We start from the raw sequence: 7,037 nt of genomic DNA on the forward strand, positions 1-7,037 counted from the left end.
GCAGCGGTTTGGGAGTTAACATCAAAATTACATTTCTCGGCCATATCGCATAGATCTCACTGTGAAAAGGCTTAAATGGCTTTTTTGACCTAAGTTTGAGGATTGCGCTCAAATCAAATGTCCTAGAACCAAATTTCCACATGTAACTACTAGATTGTGATACAATACACTAATGGGTGAAGTTTGGTTTACTTCTGCGCAGCGGTTTGGGAGTTAACATCAAAATTACATTTCTCGGCCATATCGCATAGATCTCACTGTGAAAAGGCTTAAATGGCTTTTTTGACCTAAGTTTAATAATTGCGCTCAAACCAAATGTCCTTGAACGAAATTTTAAAATGTAACTACTAGAATGTGATACAATACACTATTGGGTGAAGTTTGGTTGACTTCTGCGCAGCGGTTTGGGAGTTAACATCAAAATTACATTTCTCGGCCATATCGCATAGATCTCACTGTGAAAAGGCTTAAATGGCTTTTTTGACCTAAGTTTGAGGATTGCGCTCAAATCAAATGTCCTAGAACCAAATTTCCACATGTAACTACTAGATTGTGATACAATACACTAATGGGTGAAGTTTGGTTGACTTCTGCGCAGCGGTTTGGGAGTTAACATCAAAATTACATTTCTCGGCCATATCGCATAGATCTCACTGTGAAAAGGCTTAAATGGCTTTTTTTACCTAAGTTTGAGGATTGCGCTCAAACCAAATGTCCTAGAACGAAATTTTCAAATGTAACTACTAGAATGTGATACAATACACTATTGGGTGAAGTTTGGTTGACTTCTGCGCAGCGGTTTGGGAGTTAACATCAAAATTACATTTCTCGGCCATATCGCATAGATCTCACTGTGAAAAGGCTTAAATGGCTTTTTTGACCTAAGTTTGAGGATTGCGCTCAAATCAAATGTCCAATAACCAAATTTCCACATGTAACTACTAGATTGTGATACAATACACTAATGGGTGAAGTTTGGTTGACTTCTGCGCAGCGGTTTGGGAGTTAACATCAAAATTACATTTCTCGGCCATATCGCATAGATCTCACTGTGAAAAGGCTTAAATGACTTTTTTAATTAAGTTTGATGATTGCGTTCAAACAAAATGTCCTAGAACAAAATTTTTAAATGTAACTACTAGATTGTGATACAATACACTATTGGGTGAAGTTTGGTTGACTTCTGCGCAGCGGTTTGGGAGTTAACATCAAAATTACATTTCTCGGCCATATCGCATAGATCTCACTGTGAAAAGGCTTAAATGGCTTTTTTGACCTAAGTTTGAGGATTGCGCTCAAACAAAATGTCCTAGAACAAAATTTTCAAATATAACTACTAGATTGTGATACAATACACTATTGGGTGAAGTTTGGTTGACTTCTGCGCAGCGGTTTGGGAGTTAACATCAAAATTACATTTCTCGGCCATATCGCATAGATCTCACTGTGAAAAGGCTTAAATGGCTTTTTTGACCTAAGTTTGAGGATTGCGCTCAAATCAAATGTCCTAGAACCAAATTTCCACATGTAACTACTAGATTGTGATACAATACACTAATGGGTGAAGTTTGGTTTACTTCAGCGCAGCGGTTTGGGAGTTAACATCAAAATTACATTTCTCGGCCATATCGCATAGATCTCACTGTGAAAAGGCTTAAATGGCTTTTTTGACCTAAGTTTAATAATTGCGCTCAAACCAAATGTCCTAGAACGAAATTTTCAAATGTAACTACTAGAATGTGATACAATACACTATTGGGTGAAGTTTGGTTGACTTCTGCGCAGCGGTTTGGGAGTTAACATCAAAATTACATTTCTCGGCCATATCGCATAGATCTCACTGTGAAAAGGCTTAAATGGCTTTTTTGACCTAAGTTTGAGGATTGCGCTCAAATCAAATGTCCTAGAACCAAATTTCCACATGTAACTACTAGATTGTGATACAATACACTAATGGGTGAAGTTTGGTTTACTTCTGCGCAGCGGTTTGGGAGTTAACATCAAAATTACATTTCTCGGCCATATCGTATAGATCTCACTGTGAAAAGGCTTAAATGGCTTTTTTGACCTAAGTTTAATAATTGCGCTCAAACCAAATGTCCTTGAACGAAATTTTAAAATGTAACTACTAGAATGTGATACAATACACTATTGGGTGAAGTTTGGTTGACTTCTGCGCAGCGGTTTGGGAGTTAACATCAAAATTACATTTCTCGGCCATATCGCATAGATCTCACTGTGAAAAGGCTTAAATGGCTTTTTTGACCTAAGTTTGAGGATTGCGCTCAAATCAAATGTCCTATAACCAAATTTCCACATGTAACTACTAGATTGTGATACAATACACTAATGGGTGAAGTTTGGTTGACTTCTGCGCAGCGGTTTGGGAGTTAACATCAAAATTACATTTCTCGGCCATATCGCATAGATCTCACTGTGAAAAGGCTTAAATGGCTTTTTTGACCTAAGTTTGAGGATTGCGCTAAAATCAAATGTCCTAGAACCAAATTTCCACATGTAACTACTAGATTGTGATACAATACACTAATGGGTGAAGTTTGGTTTACTTCTGCGCAGCGGTTTGGGAGTTAACATCAAAATTACATTTCTCGGCCATATCGCATAGATCTCACTGTGAAAAGGCTTAAATGGCTTTTTTGACCTAAGTTTAATAATTGCGCTCAAACCAAATGTCCTAGAACGAAATTTTCAAATGTAACTACTAGAATGTGATACAATACACTATTGGGTGAAGTTTGGTTGACTTCTGCGCAGCGGTTTGGGAGTTAACATCAAAATTACATTTCTCGGCCATATCGCATAGATCTCACTGTGAAAAGGCTTAAATGGCTTTTTTGACCTAAGTTTGAGGATTGCGCTCAAATCAAATGTCCTAGAACCAAATTTCCACATGTAACTACTAGATTGTGATACAATACACTAATGGGTGAAGTTTGGTTTACTTCTGCGCAGCGGTTTGGGAGTTAACATCAAAATTACATTTCTCGGCCATATCGCATAGATCTCACTGTGAAAAGGCTTAAATGACTTTTTTAATTAAGTTTGATGAATGCATTCAAACAAAATGTCCTAGAACAAACTTTTCAAATGTAACTACTAGATTGTGATACAATACACTATTGGGTGAAGTTTGGTTGACTTCTGCGCAGCGGTTTGGGAGTTAACATCAAAATTACATTTCTCGGCCATATCGCATAGATCTCACTGTGAAAAGGCTTAAATGGCTTTTTTGACCTAAGTTTGAGGATTGCGCTCAAATCAAATGTCCTAGAACCAAATTTCCACATGTAACTACTAGATTGTGATACAATACACTAATGGGTGAAGTTTGGTTTACTTCTGCGCAGCGGTTTGGGAGTTAACATCAAAATTACATTTCTCGGCCATATCGCATAGATCTCACTGTGAAAAGGCTTAAATGACTTTTTTAATTAAGTTTGATGATTGCGTTCAAACAAAATGTCCTAGAACAAAATTTTTAAATGTAACTACTAGAATGTGATACAATACACTATTGGGTGAAGTTTGGTTGACTTCTGCGCAGCGGTTTGGGAGTTAACATCAAAATTACATTTCTCGGCCATATCGCATAGATATCACTGTGAAAAGGCTTAAATGGCTTTTTTGACCTAAGTTTGAGGATTGCGCTCAAATCAAATGTCCTAGAACCAAATTTCCACATGTAACTACTAGATTGTGATAAAATACACTAATGGGTGAAGTTTGGTTGACTTCTGCGCAGCGGTTTGGGAGTTAACATCAAAATTACATTTCTCGGCCATATCGCATAGATCTCACTGTGAAAAGGCTTAAATGACTTTTTTAATTAAGTTTGATGATTGCGCTCAAACAAAATTTCCTAGAACAAAATTTTTAAATGTAACTACTAGATTGTGATACAATACACTATTGGGTGAAGTTTGGTTGACTTCTGCGCAGCGGTTTGGGAGTTAACATCAAAATTACATTTCTCGGCCATATCGCATAGATCTCACTGTGAAAAGGCTTAAATGGCTTTTTTGACCTAAGTTTGAGGATTGCGCTCAAATAAATGTCCTAGAACCAAATTTCCACATGTAACTACTAGATTGTGATACAATACACTAATGGGTGAAGTTTGGTTGACTTCTGCGCAGCGGTTTGGGAGTGAACATCAAAATTACATTTCTCGGCCATATCGCATAGATCTCACTGTGAAAAGGCTTAAATGGCTTTTTTGACCTAAGTTTGAGGATTGCGCTCAAATCAAATGTCCTAGAACCAAATTTCCACATGTAACTACTAGATTGTGATACAATACACTAATGGGTGAAGTTTGGTTGACTTCTGCGCAGCGGTTTGGGAGTTAACATCAAAATTACATTTCTCGGCCATATCGCATAGATCTCACTGTGAAAAGGCTTAAATGACTTTTTTAATTAAGTTTGATGATTGCGTTCAAACAAAATGTCCTAGAACAAAATTTTCAAATGTAACTACTAGATTGTGATACAATACACTATTGGGTGAAGTTTGGTTGACTTCTGCGCAGCGGTTTGGGAGTTAACATCAAAATTACATTTCTCGGCCATATCGCATAGATCTCACTGTGAAAAGGCTTAAATGGCTTTTTTGACCTAAGTTTGAGGATTGCGCTAAAATCAAATGTCCTAGAACCAAATTTCCACATGTAACTACTAGATTGTGATACAATACACTAATGGGTGAAGTTTGGTTTACTTCAGCGCAGCGGTTTGGGAGTTAACATCAAAATTACATTTCTCGGCCATATCGCATAGATCTCACTGTGAAAAGGCTTAAATGGCTTTTTTGACCTAAGTTTAATAATTGCGCTCAAACCAAATGTCCTAGAACGAAATTTTCAAATGTAACTACTAGAATGTGATACAATACACTATTGGGTGAAGTTTGGTTGACTTCTGCGCAGCGGTTTGGGAGTTAACATCAAAATTACATTTCTCGGCCATATCGCATAGATCTCACTGTGAAAAGGCTTAAATGGCTTTTTTGACCTAAGTTTGAGGATTGCGCTCAAACCAAATGTCCTAGAACGAAATTTTCAAATGTAACTACTAGAATGTGATACAATACACTATTGGGTGAAGTTTGGTTGACTTCTGCGCAGCGGTTTGGGAGTTAACATCAAAATTACATTTCTCGGCCATATCGCATAGATCTCACTGTGAAAAGGCTTAAATGGCTTTTTTGACCTAAGTTTGAGGATTGCGCTCAAATCAAATGTCCTATAACCAAATTTCCACATCTAACTACTAGATTGTGATACAATACACTAATGGGTGAAGTTTGGTTGACTTCAGCGCAGCGGTTTGGGAGTTAACATCAAAATTACATTTCTCGGCCATATCGCATAGATCTCACTGTGAAAAGGCTTAAATGACTTTTTTAATTAAGTTTGATGATTGCGTTCAAACAAAATGTCCTAGAACAAAATTTTCAAATGTAACTACTAGATTGTGATACAATACACTATTGGGTGAAGTTTGGTTGACTTCTGCGCAGCGGTTTGGGAGTTAACATCAAAATTACATTTCTCGGCCATATCGCATAGATCTCACTGTGAAAAGGCTTAAATGGCTTTTTTGACCTAAGTTTGAGGATTGCGCTCAAACAAAATGTCCTAGAACAAAATTTTCAAATATAACTACTAGATTGTGATACAATACACTATTGGGTGAAGTTTGGTTGACTTCTGCGCAGCGGTTTGGGAGTTAACATCAAAATTACATTTCTCGGCCATATCGCATAGATCTCACTGTGAAAAGGCTTAAATGGCTTTTTTGACCTAAGTTTGAGGATTGCGCTCAAATCAAATGTCCTAGAACCAAATTTCCACATGTAACTACTAGATTGTGATACAATACACTAATGGGTGAAGTTTGGTTTACTTCTGCGCAGCGGTTTGGGAGTTAACATCAAAATTACATTTCTCGGCCATATCGCATAGATCTCACTGTGAAAAGGCTTAAATGGCTTTTTTGACCTAAGTTTAATAATTGCGCTCAAACCAAATGTCCTAGAACGAAATTTTAAAATGTAACTACTAGAATGAGATACAATACACTATTGGGTGAAGTTTGGTTGACTTCTGCGCAGCGGTTTGGGAGTTAACATCAAAATTACATTTCTCGGCCATATCGCATAGATCTCACTGTGAAAAGGCTTAAATGGCTTTTTTGACCTAAGTTTGAGGATTGCGCTCAAATCAAATGTCCTAGAACCAAATTTCCACATGTAACTACTAGATTGTGATACAATACACTAATGGGTGAAGTTTGGTTTACTTCTGCGCAGCGGTTTGGGAGTTAACATCAAAATTACATTTCTCGGCCATATCGCATAGATCTCACTGTGAAAAGGCTTAAATGGCTTTTTTGACCTAAGTTTAATAATTGCGCTCAAACCAAATGTCCTAGAACGAAATTTTAAAATGTAACTACTAGAATGTGATACAATACACTATTGGGTGAAGTTTGGTTGACTTCTGCGCAGCGGTTTGGGAGTTAACATCAAAATTACATTTCTCGGCCATATCGCATAGATCTCAGTGTGAAAAGGCTTAAATGGCTTTTTTGACCTAAGTTTGAGGACTGCGCTCAAATCAAATGTCCTAGAACCAAATTTCCACATGTAACTACTAGATTGTGATACAATACACTAATGGGTGAAGTTTGGTTGACTTCTGCGCAGCGGTTTGGGAGTTAACATCAAAATTACATTTCTCGGCCATATCGCATAGATCTCACTGTGAAAAGGCTTAAATGACTTTTTTAATTAAGTTTGATGATTGCGCTCAAACAAAATTTCCTAGAACAAAATTTTCAAATGTAACTACTAGATTGTGATACAATACACTATTGGGTGAAGTTTGGTTGACTTCTGCGCAGCGGTTTGGGAGTTAACATCAAAATTACATTTCTCGGCCATATCGCATAGATCTCACTGTGAAAAGGCTTAAATGGCTTTTTTGACCTAAGTTTGAGGATTGCGCTCAAATC

Source organism: Corythoichthys intestinalis, unplaced genomic scaffold (genome assembly GCF_030265065.1).
Source record: "Corythoichthys intestinalis isolate RoL2023-P3 unplaced genomic scaffold, ASM3026506v1 HiC_scaffold_30, whole genome shotgun sequence".
NCBI lineage: Eukaryota > Metazoa > Chordata > Actinopteri > Syngnathiformes > Syngnathidae > Corythoichthys > Corythoichthys intestinalis.